The following is a 27,889-nucleotide window of genomic DNA, read 5'->3' on the forward strand; positions in this document are numbered from 1 at the left end:
CTGAAAATTTTTAATTCGATTTTTCCATTATTTTTGCCAAACTGTGGGTAGGGGATAGAAAAAAAAACACATATTTGGAATAAGTTAGACCTAGTGTATATATTAACATTAAAAAAACAATTTCCTAAAATTGGAATTTGCCCAAAAATGTTTAAAGGGGGTACCCTTGGATTTTTTTCAAAATTCAATAATCGGGCATATTGGTGTCAATTTCGGTCCTAGAGTCAAACCGGTGCACATTTCTTACATAAAATTTGCTACTTGTTCTTCTTAAGTTCTCAGATTTTTTCTACGTCTTACAGTTCGTGAGAAAAAATTCCAATTGGAGGTCTACATGTCTTGCAAATTTCGTGAAAATAAAAACTTTGTATTTTGTTCCAAATTTAATTTATTTCGATTAAGCCTGACGTATTGATTCAAAAAAGATATACATACCCTTATGAGAAAATGCACTGTTTGGCCGGAAAATGGAAAAAACTATAATTTTTTGTAATATTTGTTCACCATTTAAACATCCTTTAATCGGATATATTGGCGTCAATTCCGGTCCTAGAGTCAAACCGGTGCACATTTCTTACATAAAATTTGCTACTGGTTCTTCTCAAGTTCTCAGATCTTCTTTACGTCTTACGGTTCGTGAGAAAAAATTCCAATTGGAGGTCTACATGTCTTGCAAATTTCGTGAAAATAAAAACTTTGTATTTCGTTCCAAATTTAATTTATTTCGATTAAGCCTGACGTACTGATTCAAAAAAGATATACATACCCTTATGAGAAAATGCACCGTTTGGCCGGAAAATGGAAAAAACTGAAAATTTTTAATTCGATTTTTCCATTATTTTTGCCAAACTGTGGGTAGGGGATAGAAAAAAAATACATATTTGGAATAAGTTAGACCTAGTGTATATATTAACATTAAAAAAACAATTTCCTAAAATTGGAATTTGCCCAAAAATGTTTAAAGGGGGTACCCTTGGATTTTTTTCAAAATTCAATAATCGGGCATATTGGTGTCAATTTCGGTCCTAGAGTCAAACTGGTGCACATTTCTTACATAAAATTTGCTACTTGTTCTTCTCAAGTTCTCAGATTTTTTCTACGTCTTACGGTTCGTGAGAAAAAATTCCAATTGGAGGTCTACATGTCTTGCAAATGTCGTGAAAATAAAATCTTTGTATTTCGTTCCAAATTTAATTTATTTCGATTAAGCCTGACGCACTGATTCAAAAAAGATATACATACCCTTATAAGAAAATGCACTGTTTGGCCGGAAAATGGAAAAAACTGAAAATTTTTAATTCGATTTTTCCATTATTTTTGCCAAACTGTGGGTAGGGGATAGAAAAAAAACACATATTTGGAATAAGTTAGACCTAGTGTATATATTAACATTAAAAAAACAATTTCCTAAAATTGGAATTTGCCCAAAAATGTTTAAAGGGGGTACCCTTGGATTTTTTTCAAAATTCAATAATCGGGCATATTGGTGTCAATTTCGGTCCTAGAGTCAAACCGGTGCACATTTCTTACATAAAATTTGCTACTTGTTCTTCTCAAGTTCTCAGATTTTTTCTACGTCTTACAGTTCGTGAGAAGAAATTCCAATTGGAGGTCTACATGTCTTGCAAATTTCGTGAAAATAAAAACTTTGTATTTTGTTCCAAATTTAATTTATTTCGATTAAGCCTGACGTATTGATTCAAAAAAGATATACATACCCCTATGAGAAAATGCACTGTTTGGCCGGAAAATGGAAAAAACTATAATTTTTTGTAATATTTGTTCACCATTTAAACATCCTTTAATCGGATATATTGGCGTCAATTCCGGTCCTAGAGTCAAACCGGTGCACATTTCTTACATAAAATTTGCTACTTGTTCTTCTCAAGTTCTCAGATTTTTTCTACGTCTTACAGTTCGTGAGAAAAAATTCCAATTGGAGGTCTACATGTCTTGCAAATTTCGTGAAAATAAAAACTTTGTATTTTGTTCCAAATTTAATTTGTTTCGATTAAGCCTGACGTATTGATTCAAAAAAGATATACATACCCCTATGAGAAAATGCACTGTTTGGCCGGAAAATGGAAAAAACTATAATTTTTTGTAATATTTGTTCACCATTTAAACATCCTTTAATCGGATATATTGGCGTCAATTCCGGTCCTAGAGTCAAACCGGTGCACATTTCTTACATAAAATTTGCTACTTGTTCTTCTCAAGTTCTCAGATCTTCTTTACGTCTTACGGTTCGTGAGAAAAAATTCCAATTGGAGGTCTACATGTCTTGCAAATTTCGTGAAAATAAAAACTTTGTATTTCGTTCCAAATTTAATTTATTTCGATTAAGCCTGACGTACTGATTCAAAAAAGATATACATACCCTTATGAGAAAATGCACCGTTTGGCCGGAAAATGGAAAAAACTGAAAATTTTTAATTCGATTTTTCCATTATTTTTGCCAAACTGTGGGTAGGGGATAGAAAAAAAACACATATTTGGAATAAGTTAGACCTAGTGTATATATTAACATTAATAAAACAATTTCCTAAAATTGGAATTTGCCCAAAAATGTTTAAAGGGGGTACCCTTGGATTTTTTTCAAAATTCAATAATCGGGCATATTGGTGTCAATTTCGGTCCTAGAGTCAAACCGGTGCACATTTCTTACATAAAATTTGCTACTTGTTCTTCTCAAGTTCTCAGATTTTTTCTACGTCTTACAGTTCGTGAGAAAAAATTCCAATTGGAGGTCTACATGTCTTGCAAATTTCGTGAAAATAAAAACTTTGTATTTTGTTCCAAATTTAATTTATTTCGATTAAGCCTGACGTATTGATTCAAAAAAGATATACATACCCATATGAGAAAATGCACTGTTTGCCCGGAAAATGGAAAAAACTATAATTTTTTGTAATATTTGTTCACCATTTAAACATCCTTTAATCGGATATATTGGCGTCAATTCCGGTCCTAGAGTCAAACCGGTGCACATTTCTTACATAAAATTTGCTACTTGTTCTTCTCAAGTTCTCAGATTTTTTCTACGTCTTACGGTTCGTGAGAAAAAATTCCAATTGGAGGTCTACATGTCTTGCAAATGTCGTGAAAATAAAATCTTTGTATTTCGTTCCAAATTTAATTTATTTCGATTAAGCCTGACGCACTGATTCAAAAAAGATATACATACCCTTATGAGAAAATGCACTGTTTGGCCGGAAAATGGAAAAAACTGAAAAATTTTAATTCGATTTTTCCATTATTTTTGCCAAACTGTGGGTAGGGGATAGAAAAAAAACACATATTTGGAATAAGTTAGACCTAGTGTATATATTAACATTAAAAAAACAATTTCCTAAAATTGGAATTTGCCCAAAAATGTTTAAAGGGGGTACCCTTGGATTTTTTTCAAAATTCAATAATCGGGCATATTGGTGTCAATTTCGGTCCTAGAGTCAAACCGGTGCACATTTCTTACATAAAATTTGCTACTTGTTCTTCTCAAGTTCTCAGATTTTTTCTACGTCTTACAGTTCGTGAGAAAAAATTCCAATTGGAGGTCTACATGTCTTGCAAATTTCGTGAAAATAAAAACTTTGTATTTTGTTCCAAATTTAATTTATTTCGATTAAGCCTGACGTATTGATTCAAAAAAGATATACATAGCCCTATGAGAAAATGCACTGTTTGGCCGGAAAATGGAAAAAACTATAATTTTTTGTAATATTTGTTCACCATTTAAACATCCTTTAATCGGATATATTGGCGTCAATTCCGGTCCTAGAGTCAAACCGGTGCACATTTCTTACATAAAATTTGCTACTTATTCTTCTCAAGTTCTCAGATCTTCTTTACGTCTTACGGTTCGTGAGAAAAAATTCCAATTGGAGGTCTACATGTCTTGCAAATTTCGTGAATATAAAAACTTTGTATTTCGTTCCAAATTTAATTTATTTCGATTAAGCCTGACGTACTGATTCAAAAAAGATATACATACCCTTATGAGAAAATGCACCGTTTGGCCGGAAAATGGAAAAAACTGAAAATTTTTAATTCGATTTTTCCATTATTTTTGCCAAACTGTGGGTAGGGGATAGAAAAAAAACACATATTTGGAATAAGTTAGACCTAGTGTATATATTAACATTAAAAAAACAATTTCCTAAAATTGGAATTTGCCCAAAAATGTTTAAAGGGGGTACCCTTGGATTTTTTTCAAAATTCAATAATCGGGCAAATTGGTGTCAATTTCGGTCCTAGAGTCAAACCGGTGCACATTTCTTACATAAAATTTGCTACTTGTTCTTCTCAAGTTCTCAGATTTTTTCTACGTCTTACAGTTCGTGAGAAAAAATTCCAATTGGAGGTCTACATGTCTTGCAAATTTCGTGAAAATAAAAACTTTGTATTTTGTTCCAAATTTAATTTATTTCGATTAAGCCTGACGTATTGATTCAAAAAAGATATACATACCCCTATGAGAAAATGCACTGTTTGGCCGGAAAATGGAAAAAACTATAATTTTTTGTAATATTTGTTCACCATTTAAACATCCTTTAATCGGATATATTGGCGTCAATTCCGGTCCTAGAGTCAAACCGGTGCACATTTCTTACATAAAATTTGCTACTTGTTCTTCCCAAGTTCTCAGATTTTTTCTACGTCTTACGGTTCGTGAGAAAAAATTCCAATTGGAGGTCTACATGTCTTGCAAATGTCGTGAAAATAAAATCTTTGTATTTCGTTCCAAATTTAATTTATTTCGATTAAGCCTGACGCACTGATTCAAAAAAGATATACATACCCTTATGAGAAAATGCACTGTTTGGCCGGAAAATGGAAAAAACTGAAAATTTTTAATTCGATTTTTCCATTATTTTTGCCAAACTGTGGGTAGGGGATAGAAAAAAAACACATATTTGGAATAAGTTAGACCTAGTGTATATATTAACATTAAAAAAACAATTTCCTAAAATTGGAATTTGCCCAAAAATGTTTAAAGGGGGTACCCTTGGATTTTTTTCAAAATTCAATAATCGGGCATATTGGTGTCAATTTCGGTCCTAGAGTCAAACCGGTGCACATTTCTTACATAAAATTTGCTACTTGTTCTTCTCAAGTTCTCAGATTTTTTCTACGTCTTACAGTTCGTGAGAAAAAATTCCAATTGGAGGTCTACATGTCTTGCAAATGTCGTGAAAATAAAATCTTTGTATTTCGTTCCAAATTTAATTTATTTCGATTAAGCCTGACGCACTGATTCAAAAAAGATATACATACCCTTATGAGAAAATGCACTGTTTGGCCGGAAAATGGAAAAAACTGAAAAATTTTAATTCGATTTTTCCATTATTTTTGCCAAACTGTGGGTAGGGGATAGAAAAAAAACACATATTTGGAATAAGTTAGACCTAGTGTATATATTAACATTAAAAAAACAATTTCCTAAAATTGGAATTTGCCCAAAAATGTTTAAAGGGGGTACCCTTGGATTTTTTTCAAAATTCAATAATCGGGCATATTGGTGTCAATTTCGGTCCTAGAGTCAAACCGGTGCACATTTCTTACATAAAATTTGCTACTTGTTCTTCTCAAGTTCTCAGATTTTTTCTACGTCTTACAGTTCGTGAGAAAAAATTCCAATTGGAGGTCTACATGTCTTGCAAATTTCGTGAAAATAAAAACTTTGTATTTTGTTCCAAATTTAATTTATTTCGATTAAGCCTGACGTATTGATTCAAAAAAGATATACATAGCCCTATGAGAAAATGCACTGTTTGGCCGGAAAATGGAAAAAACTATAATTTTTTGTAATATTTGTTCACCATTTAAACATCCTTTAATCGGATATATTGGCGTCAATTCCGGTCCTAGAGTCAAACCGGTGCACATTTCTTACATAAAATTTGCTACTTATTCTTCTCAAGTTCTCAGATCTTCTTTACGTCTTACGGTTCGTGAGAAAAAATTCCAATTGGAGGTCTACATGTCTTGCAAATTTCGTGAATATAAAAACTTTGTATTTCGTTCCAAATTTAATTTATTTCGATTAAGCCTGACGTACTGATTCAAAAAAGATATACATACCCTTATGAGAAAATGCACCGTTTGGCCGGAAAATGGAAAAAACTGAAAATTTTTAATTCGATTTTTCCATTATTTTTGCCAAACTGTGGGTAGGGGATAGAAAAAAAACACATATTTGGAATAAGTTAGACCTAGTGTATATATTAACATTAAAAAAACAATTTCCTAAAATTGGAATTTGCCCAAAAATGTTTAAAGGGGGTACCCTTGGATTTTTTTCAAAATTCAATAATCGGGCAAATTGGTGTCAATTTCGGTCCTAGAGTCAAACCGGTGCACATTTCTTACATAAAATTTGCTACTTGTTCTTCTCAAGTTCTCAGATTTTTTCTACGTCTTACAGTTCGTGAGAAAAGATTCCAATTGGAGGTCTACATGTCTTGCAAATTTCGTGAAAATAAAAACTTTGTATTTTGTTCCAAATTTAATTTATTTCGATTAAGCCTGACGTATTGATTCAAAAAAGATATACATACCCCTATGAGAAAATGCACTGTTTGGCCGGAAAATGGAAAAAACTATAATTTTTTGTAATATTTGTTCACCATTTAAACATCCTTTAATCGGATATATTGGCGTCAATTCCGGTCCTAGAGTCAAACCGGTGCACATTTCTTACATAAAATTTGCTACTTGTTCTTCTCAAGTTCTCAGATTTTTTCTACGTCTTACGGTTCGTGAGAAAAAATTCCAATTGGAGGTCTACATGTCTTGCAAATGTCGTGAAAATAAAATCTTTGTATTTCGTTCCAAATTTAATTTATTTCGATTAAGCCTGACGCACTGATTCAAAAAAGATATACATACCCTTATGAGAAAATGCACTGTTTGGCCGGAAAATGGAAAAAACTGAAAATTTTTAATTCGATTTTTCCATTATTTTTGCCAAACTGTGGGTAGGGGATAGAAAAAAAACACATATTTGGAATAAGTTAGACCTAGTGTATATATTAACATTAAAAAAACAATTTCCTAAAATTGGAATTTGCCCAAAAATGTTTAAAGGGGGTACCCTTGGATTTTTTTCAAAATTCAATAATCGGGCATATTGGTGTCAATTTCGGTCCTAGAGTCAAACCGGTGCACATTTCTTACATAAAATTTGCTACTTGTTCTTCTCAAGTTCTCAGATTTTTTCTACGTCTTACAGTTCGTGAGAAAAAATTCCAATTGGAGGTCTACATGTCTTGCAAATTTCGTGAAAATAAAAACTTTGTATTTTGTTCCAAATTTAATTTATTTCGATTAAGCCTGACGTATTGATTCAAAAAAGATATACATACCCCTATGAGAAAATGCACTGTTTGGCCGGAAAATGGAAAAAACTATAATTTTTTGTAATATTTGTTCACCATTTAAACATCCTTTAATCGGATATATTGGCGTTAATTCCGGTCCTAGAGTCAAACCGGTGCACATTTCTTACATAAAATTTGCTACTTGTTCTTCTCAAGTTCTCAGATCTTCTTTACGTCTTACGGTTCGTGAGAAAAAATTCCAATTGGAGGTCTACATGTCTTGCAAATTTCGTGAAAATAAAAACTTTGTATTTCGTTCCAAATTTAATTTATTTCGATTAAGCCTGACGTACTGATTCAAAAAAGATATACATACCCTTATGAGAAAATGCACCGTTTGGCCGGAAAATGGAAAAAACTGAAAATTTTTAATTCGATTTTTCCATTATTTTTGCCAAACTGTGGGTAGGGGATAGAAAAAAAACACATATTTGGAATAAGTTAGACCTAGTGTATATATTAACATTAAAAAAACAATTTCCTAAAATTGGAATTTGCCCAAAAATGTTTAAAGGGGGTACCCTTGGATTTTTTTCAAAATTCAATAATCGGGCATATTGGTGTCAATTTCGGTCCTAGAGTCAAACCGGTGCACATTTCTTACATAAAATTTGCTACTTGTTCTTCTCAAGTTCTCAGATTTTTTCTACGTCTTACAGTTCGTGAGAAAAAATTCCAATTGGAGGTCTACATGTCTTGCAAATTTCGTGAAAATAAAAACTTTGTATTTTGTTCCAAATTTAATTTATTTCGATTAAGCCTCACGTATTGATTCAAAAAAGATATACATACCCCTATGAGAAAATGCACTGTTTGGCCGGAAAATGGAAAAAACTATAATTTTTTGTAATATTTGTTCACCATTTAAACATCCTTTAATCGGATATATTGGCGTCAATTCCGGTCCTAGAGTCAAACCGGTGCACATTTCTTACATAAAATTTGCTACTTGTTCTTCTCAAGTTCTCAGATCTTCTTTACGTCTTACGGTTCGTGAGAAAAAATTCCAATTGGAGGTCTACATGTCTTGCAAATTTCGTGAAAATAAAAACTTTGTATTTCGTTCCAAATTTAATTTATTTCGATTAAGCCTGACGTACTGATTCAAAAAAGATATACATACTCTTATGAGAAAATGCACCGTTTGGCCGGAAAATGGAAAAAACTGAAAATTTTTAATTCGATTTTTCCATTATTTTTGCCAAACTGTGGGTAGGGGATAGGAAAAAAACACATATTTGGAATAAGTTAGACCTAGTGTATATATTAACATTAAAAAAACAATTTCCTAAAATTGGAATTTGCCCAAAAATGTTTAAAGGGGGTAACCTTGGATTTTTTTCAAAATTCAATAATCGGGCATATTGGTGTCAATTTCGGTCCTAGAGTCAAACCGGTGCACATTTCTTACATAAAATTTGCTACTTGTTCTTCTCAAGTTCTCAGATTTTTTCTACGTCTTACAGTTCGTGAGAAAAAATTCCAATTGGAGGTCTACATGTCTTGCAAATTTCGTGAAAATAAAAACTTTGTATTTTGTTCCAAATTTAATTTATTTCGATTAAGCCTGACGTATTGATTCAAAAAAGATATACATACCCATATGAGAAAATGCACTGTTTGGCCGGAAAATGGAAAAAACTATAATTTTTTGTAATATTTGTTCACCATTTAAACATCCTTTAATCGGATATATTGGCGTCAATTCCGGTCCTAGAGTCAAACCGGTGCACATTTCTTACATAAAATTTGCTACTTGTTCTTCTCAAGTTCTCAGATCTTCTTTACGTCTTACGGTTCGTGAGAAAAAATTCCAATTGGAGGTCTACATGTCTTGCAAATTTCGTGAAAATAAAAACTTTGTATTTCGTTCCAAATTTAATTTATTTCGATTAAGCCTGACGTACTGATTCAAAAAAGATATACATACCCTTATGAGAAAATGCACCGTTTGGCCGGAAAATGGAAAAAACTGAAAATTTTTAATTCGATTTTTCCATTATTTTTGCCAAACTGTGGGTAGGGGATAGAAAAAAAATACATATTTGGAATAAGTTAGACCTAGTGTATATATTAACATTAAAAAAACAATTTCCTAAAATTGGAATTTGCCCAAAAATGTTTAAAGGGGGTACCCTTGGATTTTTTTCAAAATTCAATAATCGGGCATATTGGTGTCAATTTCGGTCCTAGAGTCAAACTGGTGCACATTTCTTACATAAAATTTGCTACTTGTTCTTCTCAAGTTCTCAGATTTTTTCTACGTCTTACGGTTCGTGAGAAAAAATTCCAATTGGAGGTCTACATGTCTTGCAAATGTCGTGAAAATAAAATCTTTGTATTTCGTTCCAAATTTAATTTATTTCGATTAAGCCTGACGCACTGATTCAAAAAAGATATACATACCCTTATAAGAAAATGCACTGTTTGGCCGGAAAATGGAAAAAACTGAAAATTTTTAATTCGATTTTTCCATTATTTTTGCCAAACTGTGGGTAGGGGATAGAAAAAAAACACATATTTGGAATAAGTTAGACCTAGTGTATATATTAACATTAAAAAAACAATTTCCTAAAATTGGAATTTGCCCAAAAATGTTTAAAGGGGGTACCCTTGGATTTTTTTCAAAATTCAATAATCGGGCATATTGGTGTCAATTTCGGTCCTAGAGTCAAACCGGTGCACATTTCTTACATAAAATTTGCTACTTGTTCTTCTCAAGTTCTCAGATTTTTTCTACGTCTTACAGTTCGTGAGAAAAAATTCCAATTGGAGGTCTACATGTCTTGCAAATTTCGTGAAAATAAAAACTTTGTATTTTGTTCCAAATTTAATTTATTTCGATTAAGCCTGACGTATTGATTCAAAAAAGATATACATACCCCAATGAGAAAATGCACTGTTTGGCCGGAAAATGGAAAAAACTATAATTTTTTGTAATATTTGTTCACCATTTAAACATCCTTTAATCGGATATATTGGCGTCAATTCCGGTCCTAGAGTCAAACCGGTGCACATTTCTTACATAAAATTTGCTACTTGTTCTTCTTAAGTTCTCAGATTTTTTCTACGTCTTACAGTTCGTGAGAAAAAATTCCAATTGGAGGTCTACATGTCTTGCAAATTTCGTGAAAATAAAAACTTTGTATTTTGTTCCAAATTTAATTTATTTCGATTAAGCCTGACGTATTGATTCAAAAAAGATATACATACCCCTATGAGAAAATGCACTGTTTGGCCGGAAAATGGAAAAAACTATAATTTTTTGTAATATTTGTTCACCATTTAAACATCCTTTAATCGGATATATTGGCGTCAATTCCGGTCCTAGAGTCAAACCGGTGCACATTTCTTACATAAAATTTGCTACTTGTTCTTCTCAAGTTCTCAGATCTTCTTTACGTCTTACGGTTCGTGAGAAAAAATTCCAATTGGAGGTCTACATGTCTTGCAAATTTCGTGAAAATAAAAACTTTGTATTTCGTTCCAAATTTAATTTATTTCGATTAAGCCTGACGTACTGATTCAAAAAAGATATACATACCCTTATGAGAAAATGCACCGTTTGGCCGGAAAATGGAAAAAACTGAAAATTTTTAATTCGATTTTTCCATTATTTTTGCCAAACTGTGGGTAGGGGATAGAAAAAAAACACATATTTGGAATAAGTTAGACCTAGTGTATATATTAACATTAAAAAAACAATTTCCTAAAATTGGAATTTGCCCAAAAATGTTTAAAGGGGGTACCCTTGGATTTTTTTCAAAATTCAATAATCGGGCATATTGGTGTCAATTTCGGTCCTAGAGTCAAACCGGTGCACATTTCTTACATAAAATTTGCTACTTGTTCTTCTCAAGTTCTCAGATTTTTTCTACGTCTTACAGTTCGTGAGAAAAAATTCCAATTGGAGGTCTACATGTCTTGCAAATTTCGTGAAAATAAAAACTTTGTATTTTGTTCCAAATTTAATTTATTTCGATTAAGCCTGACGTATTGATTCAAAAAAGATATACATACCCATATGAGAAAATGCACTGTTTGCCCGGAAAATGGAAAAAACTATAATTTTTTGTAATATTTGTTCACCATTTAAACATCCTTTAATCGGATATATTGGCGTCAATTCCGGTCCTAGAGTCAAACCGGTGCACATTTCTTACATAAAATTTGCTACTTGTTCTTCTCAAGTTCTCAGATTTTTTCTACGTCTTACGGTTCGTGAGAAAAAATTCCAATTGGAGGTCTACATGTCTTGCAAATGTCGTGAAAATAAAATCTTTGTATTTCGTTCCAAATTTAATTTATTTCGATTAAGCCTGACGCACTGATTCAAAAAAGATATACATACCCTTATGAGAAAATGCACTGTTTGGCCGGAAAATGGAAAAAAATGAAAAATTTTAATTCGATTTTTCCATTATTTTTGCCAAACTGTGGGTAGGGGATAGAAAAAAAACACATATTTGGAATAAGTTAGACCTAGTGTATATATTAACATTAAAAAAACAATTTCCTAAAATTGGAATTTGCCCAAAAATGTTTAAAGGGGGTACCCTTGGATTTTTTTCAAAATTCAATAATCGGGCATATTGGTGTCAATTTCGGTCCTAGAGTCAAACCGGTGCACATTTCTTACATAAAATTTGCTACTTGTTCTTCTCAAGTTCTCAGATTTTTTCTACGTCTTACAGTTCGTGAGAAAAAATTCCAATTGGAGGTCTACATGTCTTGCAAATTTCGTGAAAATAAAAACTTTGTATTTTGTTCCAAATTTAATTTATTTCGATTAAGCCTGACGTATTGATTCAAAAAAGATATACATACCCCTATGAGAAAATGCACTGTTTGGCCGGAAAATGGAAAAAACTATAATTTTTTGTAATATTTGTTCACCATTTAAACATCCTTTAATCGGATATATTGGCGTCAATTCCGGTCCTAGAGTCAAACCGGTGCACATTTCTTACATAAAATTTGCTACTTATTCTTCTCAAGTTCTCAGATCTTCTTTACGTCTTACGGTTCGTGAGAAAAAATTCCAATTGGAGGTCTACATGTCTTGCAAATTTCGTGAATATAAAAACTTTGTATTTCGTTCCAAATTTAATTTATTTCGATTAAGCCTGACGTACTGATTCAAAAAAGATATACATACCCTTATGAGAAAATGCACCGTTTGGCCGGAAAATGGAAAAAACTAAAAATTTTTAATTCGATTTTTCCATTATTTTTGCCAAACTGTGGGTAGGGGATAGAAAAAAAACACATATTTGGAATAAGTTAGACCTAGTGTATATATTAACATTAAAAAAACAATTTCCTAAAATTGGAATTTGCCCAAAAATGTTTAAAGGGGGTACCCTTGGATTTTTTTCAAAATTCAATAATCGGGCATATTGGTGTCAATTTCGGTCCTAGAGTCAAACCGGTGCACATTTCTTACATAAAATTTGCTACTTGTTCTTCTCAAGTTCTCAGATTTTTTCTACGTCTTACAGTTCGTGAGAAAAAATTCCAATTGGAGGTCTACATGTCTTGCAAATTTCGTGAAAATAAAAACTTTGTATTTTGTTCCAAATTTAATTTATTTCGATTAAGCCTGACGTATTGATTCAAAAAAGATATACATACCCCTATGAGAAAATGCACTGTTTGGCCGGAAAATGGAAAAAACTATAATTTTTTGTAATATTTGTTCACCATTTAAACATCTTTTAATCGGATATATTGGCGTCAATTCCGGTCCTAGAGTCAAACCGGTGCACATTTCTTACATAAAATTTGCTACTTGTTCTTCTCAAGTTCTCAGATTTTTTCTACGTCTTACGGTTCGTGAGAAAAAATTCCAATTGGAGGTCTACATGTCTTGCAAATGTCGTGAAAATAAAATCTTTGTATTTCGTTCCAAATTTAATTTATTTCGATTAAGCCTGACGCACTGATTCAAAAAAGATATACATACCCTTATGAGAAAATGCACTGTTTGGCCGGAAAATGGAAAAAACTGAAAATTTTTAATTCGATTTTTCCATTATTTTTGCCAAACTGTGGGTAGGGGATAGAAAAAAAACACATATTTGGAATAAGTTAGACCTAGTGTATATATTAACATTAAAAAAACAATTTCCTAAAATTGGAATTTGCCCAAAAATGTTTAAAGGGGGTACCCTTGGATTTTTTTCAAAATTCAATAATCGGGCATATTGGTGTCAATTTCGGTCCTAGAGTCAAACCGGTGCACATTTCTTACATAAAATTTGCTACTTGTTCTTCTCAAGTTCTCAGATTTTTTCTACGTCTTACAGTTCGTGAGAAAAAATTCCAATTGGAGGTCTACATGTCTTGCAAATTTCGTGAAAATAAAAACTTTGTATTTTGTTCCAAATTTAATTTATTTCGATTAAGCCTGACGTATTGATTCAAAAAAGATATACATACCCCTATGAGAAAATGCACTGTTTGGCCGGAAAATGGAAAAAACTATAATTTTTTGTAATATTTGTTCACCATTTAAACATCCTTTAATCGGATATATTGGCGTTAATTCCGGTCCTAGAGTCAAACCGGTGCACATTTCTTACATAAAATTTGCTACTTGTTCTTCTCAAGTTCTCAGATCTTCTTTACGTCTTACGGTTCGTGAGAAAAAATTCCAATTGGAGGTCTACATGTCTTGCAAATTTCGTGAAAATAAAAACTTTGTATTTCGTTCCAAATTTAATTTATTTCGATTAAGCCTGACGTACTGATTCAAAAAAGATATACATACCCTTATGAGAAAATGCACCGTTTGGCCGGAAAATGGAAAAAACTGAAAATTTTTAATTCGATTTTTCCATTATTTTTGCCAAACTGTGGGTAGGGGATAGAAAAAAAACACATATTTGGAATAAGTTAGACCTAGTGTATATATTAACATTAAAAAAACAATTTCCTAAAATTGGAATTTGCCCAAAAATGTTTAAAGGGGGTACCCTTGGATTTTTTTCAAAATTCAATAATCGGGCAAATTGGTGTCAATTTCGGTCCTAGAGTCAAACCGGTGCACATTTCTTACATAAAATTTGCTACTTGTTCTTCTCAAGTTCTCAGATTTTTTCTACGTCTTACAGTTCGTGAGAAAAAATTCCAATTGGAGGTCTACATGTCTTGCAAATTTCGTGAAAATAAAAACTTTGTATTTTGTTCCAAATTTAATTTATTTCGATTAAGCCTGACGTATTGATTCAAAAAAGATATACATACTCCTATGAGAAAATGCACTGTTTGGCCGGAAAATGGAAAAAACTATAATTTTTTGTAATATTTGTTCACCATTTAAACATCCTTTAATCGGATATATTGGCGTCAATTCCGGTCCTAGAGTCAAACTGGTGCACATTTCTTACATAAAATTTGCTACTTGTTCTTCTCAAGTTCTCAGATTTTTTCTACGTCTTACGGTTCGTGAGAAAAAATTCCAATTGGAGGTCTACATGTCTTGCAAATGTCGTGAAAATAAAATCTTTGTATTTCGTTCCAAATTTAATTTATTTCGATTAAGCCTGACGCACTGATTCAAAAAAGATATACATACCCTTATAAGAAAATGCACTGTTTGGCCGGAAAATGGAAAAAACTGAAAATTTTTAATTCGATTTTTCCATTATTTTTGCCAAACTGTGGGTAGGGGATAGAAAAAAAACACATATTTGGAATAAGTTAGACCTAGTGTATATATTAACATTAAAAAAACAATTTCCTAAAATTGGAATTTGCCCAAAAATGTTTAAAGGGGGTACCCTTGGATTTTTTTCAAAATTCAATAATCGGGCATATTGGTGTCAATTTCGGTCCTAGAGTCAAACCGGTGCACATTTCTTACATAAAATTTGCTACTTGTTCTTCTCAAGTTCTCAGATTTTTTCTACGTCTTACAGTTCGTGAGAAAAAATTCCAATTGGAGGTCTACATGTCTTGCAAATTTCGTGAAAATAAAAACTTTGTATTTTGTTCCAAATTTAATTTATTTCGATTAAGCCTGACGTATTGATTCAAAAAAGATATACATACCCCAATGAGAAAATGCACTGTTTGGCCGGAAAATGGAAAAAACTATAATTTTTTGTAATATTTGTTCACCATTTAAACATCCTTTAATCGGATATATTGGCGTCAATTCCGGTCCTAGAGTCAAACCGGTGCACATTTCTTACATAAAATTTGCTACTTGTTCTTCTCAAGTTCTCAGATTTTTTCTACGTCTTACGGTTCGTGAGAAAAAATTCCAATTGGAGGTCTACATGTCTTGCAAATGTCGTGAAAATAAAATCTTTGTATTTCGTTCCAAATTTAATTTATTTCGATTAAGCCTGACGCACTGATTCAAAAAAGATATACATACCCTTATGAGAAAATGCACTGTTTGGCCGGAAAATGGAAAAAACTGAAAATTTTTAATTCGATTTTTCCATTATTTTTGCCAAACTGTGGGTAGGGGATAGAAAAAAAACACATATTTGGAATAAGTTAGACCTAGTGTATATATTAACATTAAAAAAACAATTTCCTAAAATTGGAATTTGCCCAAAAATGTTTAAAGGGGGTACCCTTGGATTTTTTTCAAAATTCAATAATCGGGCATATTGGTGTCAATTTCGGTCCTAGAGTCAAACCGGTGCACATTTCTTACATAAAATTTGCTACTTGTTCTTCTCAAGTTCTCAGATTTTTTCTACGTCTTACAGTTCGTGAGAAAAAATTCCAATTGGAGGTCTACATGTCTTGCAAATTTCGTGAAAATAAAAACTTTGTATTTTGTTCCAAATTTAATTTATTTCGATTAAGCCTGACGTATTGATTCAAAAAAGATATACATACCCCCTATGAGAAAATGCACTGTTTGGCCGGAAAATGGAAAAAACTATAATTTTTTGTAATATTTGTTCACCATTTAAACATCCTTTAATCGGATATATTGGCGTTAATTCCGGTCCTAGAGTCAAACCGGTGCACATTTCTTACATAAAATTTGCTACTTGTTCTTCTCAAGTTCTCAGATCTTCTTTACGTCTTACGGTTCGTGAGAAAAAATTCCAATTGGAGGTCTACATGTCTTGCAAATTTCGTGAAAATAAAAACTTTGTATTTCGTTCCAAATTTAATTTATTTCGATTAAGCCTGACGTACTGATTCAAAAAAGATATACATACCCTTATGAGAAAATGCACCGTTTGGCCGGAAAATGGAAAAAACTGAAAATTTTTAATTCGATTTTTCCATTATTTTTGCCAAACTGTGGGTAGGGGATAGAAAAAAAACACATATTTGGAATAAGTTAGACCTAGTGTATATATTAACATTAAAAAAACAATTTCCTAAAATTGGAATTTGCCCAAAAATGTTTAAAGGGGGTACCCTTGGATTTTTTTCAAAATTCAATAATCGGGCAAATTGGTGTCAATTTCGGTCCTAGAGTCAAACCGGTGCACATTTCTTACATAAAATTTGCTACTTGTTCTTCTCAAGTTCTCAGATTTTTTCTACGTCTTACAGTTCGTGAGAAAAAATTCCAATTGGAGGTCTACATGTCTTGCAAATTTCGTGAAAATAAAAACTTTGTATTTTGTTCCAAATTTAATTTATTTCGATTAAGCCTGACGTATTGATTCAAAAAAGATATACATACTCCTATGAGAAAATGCACTGTTTGGCCGGAAAATGGAAAAAACTATAATTTTTTGTAATATTTGTTCACCATTTAAACATCCTTTAATCGGATATATTGGCGTCAATTCCGGTCCTAGAGTCAAACTGGTGCACATTTCTTACATAAAATTTGCTACTTGTTCTTCTCAAGTTCTCAGATTTTTTCTACGTCTTACGGTTCGTGAGAAAAAATTCCAATTGGAGGTCTACATGTCTTGCAAATGTCGTGAAAATAAAATCTTTGTATTTCGTTCCAAATTTAATTTATTTCGATTAAGCCTGACGCACTGATTCAAAAAAGATATACATACCCTTATAAGAAAATGCACTGTTTGGCCGGAAAATGGAAAAAACTGAAAATTTTTAATTCGATTTTTCCATTATTTTTGCCAAACTGTGGGTAGGGGATAGAAAAAAAACACATATTTGGAATAAGTTAGACCTAGTGTATATATTAACATTAAAAAAACAATTTCCTAAAATTGGAATTTGCCCAAAAATGTTTAAAGGGGGTACCCTTGGATTTTTTTCAAAATTCAATAATCGGGCATATTGGTGTCAATTTCGGTCCTAGAGTCAAACCGGTGCACATTTCTTACATAAAATTTGCTACTTGTTCTTCTCAAGTTCTCAGATTTTTTCTACGTCTTACAGTTCGTGAGAAAAAATTCCAATTGGAGGTCTACATGTCTTGCAAATTTCGTGAAAATAAAAACTTTGTATTTTGTTCCAAATTTAATTTATTTCGATTAAGCCTGACGTATTGATTCAAAAAAGATATACATACCCCAATGAGAAAATGCACTGTTTGGCCGGAAAATGGAAAAAACTATAATTTTTTGTAATATTTGTTCACCATTTAAACATCCTTTAATCGGATATATTGGCGTCAATTCCGGTCCTAGAGTCAAACCGGTGCACATTTCTTACATAAAATTTGCTACTTGTTCTTCTTAAGTTCTCAGATTTTTTCTACGTCTTACAGTTCGTGAGAAAAAATTCCAATTGGAGGTCTACATGTCTTGCAAATTTCGTGAAAATAAAAACTTTGTATTTTGTTCCAAATTTAATTTATTTCGATTAAGCCTGACGTATTGATTCAAAAAAGATATACATACCCCTATGAGAAAATGCACTGTTTGGCCGGAAAATGGAAAAAACTATAATTTTTTGTAATATTTGTTCACCATTTAAACATCCTTTAATCGGATATATTGGCGTCAATTCTGGTCCTAGAGTCAAACCGGTGCACATTTCTTACATAAAATTTGCTACTTGTTCTTCTCAAGTTCTCAGATCTTCTTTACGTCTTACGGTTCGTGAGAAAAAATTCCAATTGGAGGTCTACATGTCTTGCAAATTTCGTGAAAATAAAAACTTTGTATTTCGTTCCAAATTTAATTTATTTCGATTAAGCCTGACGTACTGATTCAAAAAAGATATACATACCCTTATGAGAAAATGCACCGTTTGGCCGGAAAATGGAAAAAACTGAAAATTTTTAATTCGATTTTTCCATTATTTTTGCCAAACTGTGGGTAGGGGATAGAAAAAAAACACATATTTGGAATAAGTTAGACCTAGTGTATATATTAACATTAAAAAAACAATTTCCTAAAATTGGAATTTGCCCAAAAATGTTTAAAGGGGGTACCCTTGGATTTTTTTCAAAATTCAATAATCGGGCATATTGGTGTCAATTTCGGTCCTAGAGTCAAACCGGTGCACATTTCTTACATAAAATTTGCTACTTGTTCTTCTCAAGTTCTCAGATTTTTTCTACGTCTTACAGTTCGTGAGAAAAAATTCCAATTGGAGGTCTACATGTCTTGCAAATTTCGTGAAAATAAAAACTTTGTATTTTGTTCCAAATTTAATTTATTTCGATTAAGCCTGACGTATTGATTCAAAAAAGATATACATACCCATATGAGAAAATGCACTGTTTGCCCGGAAAATGGAAAAAACTATAATTTTTTGTAATATTTGTTCACCATTTAAACATCCTTTAATCGGATATATTGGCGTCAATTCCGGTCCTAGAGTCAAACCGGTGCACATTTCTTACATAAAATTTGCTACTTGTTCTTCTCAAGTTCTCAGATTTTTTCTACGTCTTACGGTTCGTGAGAAAAAATTCCAATTGGAGGTCTACATATCTTGCAAATGTCGTGAAAATAAAATCTTTGTATTTCGTTCCAAATTTAATTTATTTCGATTAAGCCTGACGCACTGATTCAAAAAAGATATACATACCCTTATGAGAAAATGCACTGTTTGGCCGGAAAATGGAAAAAACTGAAAAATTTTAATTCGATTTTTCCATTATTTTTGCCAAACTGTGGGTAGGGGATAGAAAAAAAACACATATTTGGAATAAGTTAGACCTAGTGTATATATTAACATTAAAAAAACAATTTCCTAAAATTGGAATTTGCCCAAAAATGTTTAAAGGGGGTACCCTTGGATTTTTTTCAAAATTCAATAATCGGGCATATTGGTGTCAATTTCGGTCCTAGAGTCAAACCGGTGCACATTTCTTACATAAAATTTGCTACTTGTTCTTCTCAAGTTCTCAGATTTTTTCTACGTCTTACAGTTCGTGAGAAAAAATTCCAATTGGAGGTCTACATGTCTTGCAAATTTCGTGAAAATAAAAACTTTGTATTTTGTTCCAAATTTAATTTATTTCGATTAAGCCTGACGTATTGATTCAAAAAAGATATACATACCCCTATGAGAAAATGCACTGTTTGGCCGGAAAATGGAAAAAACTATAATTTTTTGTAATATTTGTTCACCATTTAAACATCCTTTAATCGGATATATTGGCGTCAATTCCGGTCCTAGAGTCAAACCGGTGCACATTTCTTACATAAAATTTGCTACTTATTCTTCTCAAGTTCTCAGATCTTCTTTACGTCTTACGGTTCGTGAGAAAAAATTCCAATTGGAGGTCTACATGTCTTGCAAATTTCGTGAATATAAAAACTTTGTATTTCGTTCCAAATTTAATTTATTTCGATTAAGCCTGACGTACTGATTCAAAAAAGATATACATACCCTTATGAGAAAATGCACCGTTTGGCCGGAAAATGGAAAAAACTGAAAATTTTTAATTCGATTTTTCCATTATTTTTGCCAAACTGTGGGTAGGGGATAGAAAAAAAACACATATTTGGAATAAGTTAGACCTAGTGTATATATTAACATTAAAAAAACAATTTCCTAAAATTGGAATTTGCCCAAAAATGTTTAAAGGGGGTACCCTTGGATTTTTTTCAAAATTCAATAATCGGGCAAATTGGTGTCAATTTCGGTCCTAGAGTCAAACCGGTGCACATTTCTTACATAAAATTTGCTACTTGTTCTTCTCAAGTTCTCAGATTTTTTCTACGTCTTACAGTTCGTGAGAAAAAATTCCAATTGGAGGTCTACATGTCTTGCAAATTTCGTGAAAATAAAAACTTTGTATTTTGTTCCAAATTTAATTTATTTCGATTAAGCCTGACGTATTGATTCAAAAAAGATATACATACCCCTATGAGAAAATGCACTGTTTGGCCGGAAAATGGAAAAAACTATAATTTTTTGTAATATTTGTTCACCATTTAAACATCCTTTAATCGGATATATTGGCGTCAATTCCGGTCCTAGAGTCAAACCGGTGCACATTTCTTACATAAAATTTGCTACTTGTTCTTCTCAAGTTCTCAGATTTTTTCTACGTCTTACGGTTCGTGAGAAAAAATTCCAATTGGAGGTCTACATGTCTTGCAAATGTCGTGAAAATAAAATCTTTGTATTTCGTTCCAAATTTAATTTATTTCGATTAAGCCTGACGCACTGATTCAAAAAAGATATACATACCCTTATGAGAAAATGCACTGTTTGGCCGGAAAATGGAAAAAACTGAAAATTTTTAATTCGATTTTTCCATTATTTTTGCCAAACTGTGGGTAGGGGATAGAAAAAAAACACATATTTGGAATAAGTTAGACCTAGTGTATATATTAACATTAAAAAAACAATTTCCTAAAATTGGAATTTGCCCAAAAATGTTTAAAGGGGGTACCCTTGGATTTTTTTCAAAATTCAATAATCGGGCATATTGGTGTCAATTTCGGTCCTAGAGTCAAACCGGTGCACATTTCTTACATAAAATTTGCTACTTGTTCTTCTCAAGTTCTCAGATTTTTTCTACGTCTTACAGTTCGTGAGAAAAAATTCCAATTGGAGGTCTACATGTCTTGCAAATTTCGTGAAAATAAAAACTTTGTATTTTGTTCCAAATTTAATTTATTTCGATTAAGCCTGACGTATTGATTCAAAAAAGATATACATACCCCTATGAGAAAATGCACTGTTTGGCCGGAAAATGGAAAAAACTATAATTTTTTGTAATATTTGTTCACCATTTAAACATCCTTTAATCGGATATATTGGCGTTAATTCCGGTCCTAGAGTCAAACCGGTGCACATTTCTTACATAAAATTTGCTACTTGTTCTTCTCAAGTTCTCAGATCTTCTTTACGTCTTACGGTTCGTGAGAAAAAATTCCAATTGGAGGTCTACATGTCTTGCAAATTTCGTGAAAATAAAAACTTTGTATTTCGTTCCAAATTTAATTTATTTCGATTAAGCCTGACGTACTGATTCAAAAAAGATATACATACCCTTATGAGAAAATGCACCGTTTGGCCGGAAAATGGAAAAAACTGAAAATTTTTAATTCGATTTTTCCATTATTTTTGCCAAACTGTGGGTAGGGGATAGAAAAAAAACACATATTTGGAATAAGTTAGACCTAGTGTATATATTAACATTAAAAAAACAATTTCCTAAAATTGGAATTTGCCCAAAAATGTTTAAAGGGGGTACCCTTGGATTTTTTTCAAAATTCAATAATCGGGCAAATTGGTGTCAATTTCGGTCCTAGAGTCAAACCGGTGCACATTTCTTACATAAAATTTGCTACTTGTTCTTCTCAAGTTCTCAGATTTTTTCTACGTCTTACAGTTCGTGAGAAAAAATTCCAATTGGAGGTCTACATGTCTTGCAAATTTCGTGAAAATAAAAACTTTGTATTTTGTTCCAAATTTAATTTATTTCGATTAAGCCTGACGTATTGATTCAAAAAAGATATACATACCCCTATGAGAAAATGCACTGTTTGGCCGGAAAATGGAAAAAACTATAATTTTTTGTAATATTTGTTCACCATTTAAACATCCTTTAATCGGATATATTGGCGTCAATTCCGGTCCTAGAGTCAAACCGGTGCACATTTCTTACATAAAATTTGCTACTTGTTCTTCTCAAGTTCTCAGATTTTTTCTACGTCTTACGGTTCGTGAGAAAAAATTCCAATTGGAGGTCTACATGTCTTGCAAATGTCGTGAAAATAAAATCTTTGTATTTCGTTCCAAATTTAATTTATTTCGATTAAGCCTGACGCACTGATTCAAAAAAGATATACATACCCTTATGAGAAAATGCACTGTTTGGCCGGAAAATGGAAAAAACTGAAAATTTTTAATTCGATTTTTCCATTATTTTTGCCAAACTGTGGGTAGGGGATAGAAAAAAAACACATATTTGGAATAAGTTAGACCTAGTGTATATATTAACATTAAAAAAACAATTTCCTAAAATTGGAATTTGCCCAAAAATGTTTAAAGGGGGTACCCTTGGATTTTTTTCAAAATTCAATAATCGGGCATATTGGTGTCAATTTCGGTCCTAGAGTCAAACCGGTGCACATTTCTTACATAAAATTTGCTACTTGTTCTTCTCAAGTTCTCAGATTTTTTCTACGTCTTACAGTTCGTGAGAAAAAATTCCAATTGGAGGTCTACATGTCTTGCAAATTTCGTGAAAATAAAAACTTTGTATTTTGTTCCAAATTTAATTTATTTCGATTAAGCCTGACGTATTGATTCAAAAAAGATATACATACCCCTATGAGAAAATGCACTGTTTGGCCGGAAAATGGAAAAAACTATAATTTTTTGTAATATTTGTTCACCATTTAAACATCCTTTAATCGGATATATTGGCGTTAATTCCGGTCCTAGAGTCAAACCGGTGCACATTTCTTACATAAAATTTGCTACTTGTTCTTCTCAAGTTCTCAGATCTTCTTTACGTCTTACGGTTCGTGAGAAAAAATTCCAATTGGAGGTCTACATGTCTTGCAAATTTCGTGAAAATAAAAACTTTGTATTTCGTTCCAAATTTAATTTATTTCGATTAAGCCTGACGTACTGATTCAAAAAAGATATACATACCCTTATGAGAAAATGCACCGTTTGGCCGGAAAATGGAAAAAACTGAAAATTTTTAATTCGATTTTTCCATTATTTTTGCCAAACTGTGGGTAGGGGATAGAAAAAAAACACATATTTGGAATAAGTTAGACCTAGTGTATATATTAACATTAAAAAAACAATTTCCTAAAATTGGAATTTGCCCAAAAATGTTTAAAGGGGGTACCCTTGGATTTTTTTCAAAATTCAATAATCGGGCATATTGGTGTCAATTTCGGTCCTAGAGTCAAACCGGTGCACATTTCTTACATAAAATTTGCTACTTGTTCTTCTCAAGTTCTCAGATTTTTTCTACGTCTTACAGTTCGTGAGAAAAAATTCCAATTGGAGGTCTACATGTCTTGCAAATTTCGTGAAAATAAAAACTTTGTATTTTGTTCCAAATTTAATTTATTTCGATTAAGCCTGACGTATTGATTCAAAAAAGATATACATACCCCTATGAGAAAATGCACTGTTTGGCCGGAAAATGGAAAAAACTATAATTTTTTGTAATATTTGTTCACCATTTAAACATCCTTTAATCGGATATATTGGCGTCAATTCCGGTCCTAGAGTCAAACCGGTGCACATTTCTTACATAAAATTGGCTACTTGTTCTTCTCAAGTTCTCAGATCTTCTTTACGTCTTACGGTTCGTGAGAAAAAATTCCAATTGGAGGTCTACATGTCTTGCAAATTTCGTGAAAATAAAAACTTTGTATTTCGTTCCAAATTTAATTTATTTCGATTAAGCCTGACGTACTGATTCAAAAAAGATATACATACCCTTATGAGAAAATGCACCGTTTGGCCGGAAAATGGAAAAAACTGAAAATTTTTAATTCGATTTTTCCATTATTTTTGCCAAACTGTGGGTAGGGGATAGAAAAAAAACACATATTTGGAATAAGTTAGACCTAGTGTGTATATTAACATTAAAAAACAATTTCCTAAAATTGGAATTTGCCCAAAAATGTTTAAAGGGGGTACCCTTGGATTTTTTTCAAAATTCAATAATCGGGCATATTGGTGTCAATTTCGGTCCTAGAGTCAAACCGGTGCACATTTCTTACATAAAATTTGCTACTTGTTCTTCTCAAGTTCTCAGATTTTTTCTACGTCTTACAGTTCGTGAGAAAAAATTCCAATTGGAGGTCTACATGTCTTGCAAATTTCGTGAAAATAAAAACTTTGTATTTTGTTCCAAATTTAATTTATTTCGATTAAGCCTGACGTATTGATTCAAAAAAGATATACATACCCCTATGAGAAAATGCACTGTTTGGCCGGAAAATGGAAAAAACTATAATTTTTTGTAATATTTGTTCACCATTTAAACATCCTTTAATCGGATATATTGGCGTCAATTCCGGTCCTAGAGTCAAACCGGTGCACATTTCTTACATAAAATTTGCTACTTGTTCTTCTCAAGTTCTCAGATCTTCTTTACGTCTTACGGTTCGTGAGAAAAAATTCCAATTGGAGGTCTACATGTCTTGCAAATTTCGTGAAAATAAAAACTTTGTATTTCGTTCCAAATTTAATTTATTTCGATTAAGCCTGACGTACTGATTCAAAAAAGATATACATACCCTTATGAGAAAATGCACCGTTTGGCCGGAAAATGGAAAAAACTGAAAAATTTTAATTCGATTTTTCCATTATTTTTGCCAAACTGTGGGTAGGGGATAGAAAAAAAACACATATTTGGAATAAGTTAGACCTAGTGTATATATTAACAGTAAAAAAACAATTTCCTAAAATTGGAATTTGCCCAAAAATGTTTAAAGGGGGTACCCTTGGATTTTTTTCAAAATTCAATAATCGGGCATATTGGTGTCAATTTCGCTCCTAGAGTCAAACCGGTGCACATTTCTTACATAAAATTTGCTACTTGTTCTTCTCAAGTTCTCAGATCTTCTTTACGTCTTACGGTTCGTGAGAAAAAATTCCAATTGGAGGTCTACATGTCTTGCAAATTTCGTGAAAATAAAAACTTTGTATTTCGTTCCAAATTTAATTTATTTCGATTAAGCCTGACGTACTGATTCAAAAAAGATATACATACCCTTATGAGAAAATGCACCGTTTGGCCGGAAAATGGAAAAAACTGAAAATTTTTAATTCGATTTTTCCATTGTTTTTGCCAAACTGTGGGTAGGGGATAGAAAAAAAACACATATTTGGAATAAGTTAGACCTAGTGTATATATTAACAGTAAAAAAACAATTTCCTAAAATTGGAATTTGCCCAAAAATGTTTAAAGGGGGTACCCTTGGATTTTTTTCAAAATTCAATAATCGGGCATATTGGTGTCAATTTCTGTCCTAGAGTCAAACCGGTGCACATTTCTTACATAAAATTTGCTACTTGTTCTTCTCAAGTTCTCAGATTTTTTCTACGTCTTACAGTTCGTGAGAAAAAATTCCAATTGGAGGTCTACATGTCTTGCAAATGTCGTGAAAATAAAATCTTTGTATTTCGTTCCAAATTTAATTTATTTCGATTAAGCCTGACGCACTGATTCAAAAAAGATATACATACCCTTATGAGAAAATGCACTGTTTGGCCGGAAAATGGAAAAAACTGAAAATTTTTAATTCGATTTTTCCATTATTTTTGCCAAACTGTGGGTAGGGGATAGAAAAAAAACACATATTTGGAATAAGTTAGACCTAGTGTATATATTAACAGTAAAAAAACAATTTCCTAAAATTGGAATTTGCCCAAAAATGTTTAAAGGGGGTACCCTTGGATTTTTTTCAAAATTCAATAATCGGGCATATTGGTGTCAATTTCGGTCCTAGAGTCAAACCGGTGCACATTTCTTACATAAAATTTGCTACTTGTTCTTCTCAAGTTCTCAGATTTTTTCTACGTCTTACGTTTCGTGAGAAAAAATTCCAATTGGAGGTCTATATGTCTTGCAAATGTCGTGAAAATAAAATCTTTGTATTTCGTTCCAAATTTAATTTATTTCGATTAAGCCTGACGCACTGATTCAAAAAAGATATACATACCCTTATGAGAAAATGCACTGTTTGGCCGGAAAATGGAAAAAACTGAAAATTTTTAATTCGATTTTTCCATTATTTTTGCCAAACTGTGGGTAGGGGATAGAAAAAAAAACACATATTTGGAATAAGTTAGACCTAGTGTATATATTAACATTAAAAAAACAATTTCCTAAAATTGGAATTTGCCCAAAAATGTTTAAAGGGGGTACCCTTGGATTTTTTTCAAAATTCAATAATCGGGCATATTGGTGTCAATTTCTGTCCTAGAGTCAAACCGGTGCACATTTCTTACATAAAATTTGCTACTTGTTCTTCTCAAGTTCTCAGATTTTTTCTACGTCTTACAGTTCGTGAGAAAAAATTCCAATTGGAGGTCTACATGTCTTGCAAATTTCGTGAAAATAAAAACTTTGTATTTTGTTCCAAATTTAATTTATTTCGATTAAGCCTGACGTATTGATTCAAAAAAGATATACATACCCCTATGAGAAAATGCACTGTTTGGCCGGAAAATGGAAAAAACTATTATTTTTTGTAATATTTGTTCACCATTTAAACATCCTTTAATCGGATATATTGGCGTCAATTCCGGTCCTAGAGTCAAACCGGTGCACATTTCTTACATAAAATTTGCTACTTGTTCTTCTCAAGTTCTCAGATCTTCTTTACGTCTTACGGTTCGTGAGAAAAAATTCCAATTGGAGGTCTACATGTCTTGCAAATTTCGTGAAAATAAAAACTTTGTATTTTGTTCCAAATTTAATTTATTTCGATTAAGCCTGACGTATTGATTCAAAAAAGATATACATACCCCTATGAGAAAATGCACTGTTTGGCCGGAAAATGGAAAAAACTATAATTTTTTGTAATATTTGTTCACCATTTAAACATCCTTTAATCGGATATATTGGCGTCAATTCCGGTCCTAGAGTCAAACCGGTGCACATTTCTTACATAAAATTTGCTACTTGTTCTTCTCAAGTTCTCAGATCTTCTTTACGTCTTACGGTTCGTGAGAAAAAATTCCAATTGGAGGTCTACATGTCTTGCAAATTTCGTGAAAATAAAAACTTTGTATTTCGTTCCAAATTTAATTTATTTCGATTAAGCCTGACGTATTGATTCAAAAAAGATATACATACCCTTATGAGAAAATGCACCGTTTGGCCGGAAAATGGAAAAAACTGAAAATTTTTAATTCGATTTTTCCATTATTTTTGCCAAACTGTGGGTAGGGGATAGAAAAAAAACACATATTTGGAATAAGTTAGACCTAGTGTATATATTAACATTAAAAAAACAATTTCCTAAAATTGGAATTTGCCCAAAAATGTTTAAAGGGGGTACCATTGGATTTTTTTCAAAATTCAATAATCGGGCATATTGGTGTCAATTTCGGTCCTAGAGTCAAACCGGTGCACATTTCTTACATAAAATTTGCTACTTGTTCTTCTCAAGTTCTCAGATTTTTTCTACGTCTTACAGTTC

This window comes from Diabrotica undecimpunctata, unplaced genomic scaffold (genome assembly GCF_040954645.1).
Source record: "Diabrotica undecimpunctata isolate CICGRU unplaced genomic scaffold, icDiaUnde3 ctg00000664.1, whole genome shotgun sequence".
Classification (NCBI taxonomy): domain Eukaryota; kingdom Metazoa; phylum Arthropoda; class Insecta; order Coleoptera; family Chrysomelidae; genus Diabrotica; species Diabrotica undecimpunctata.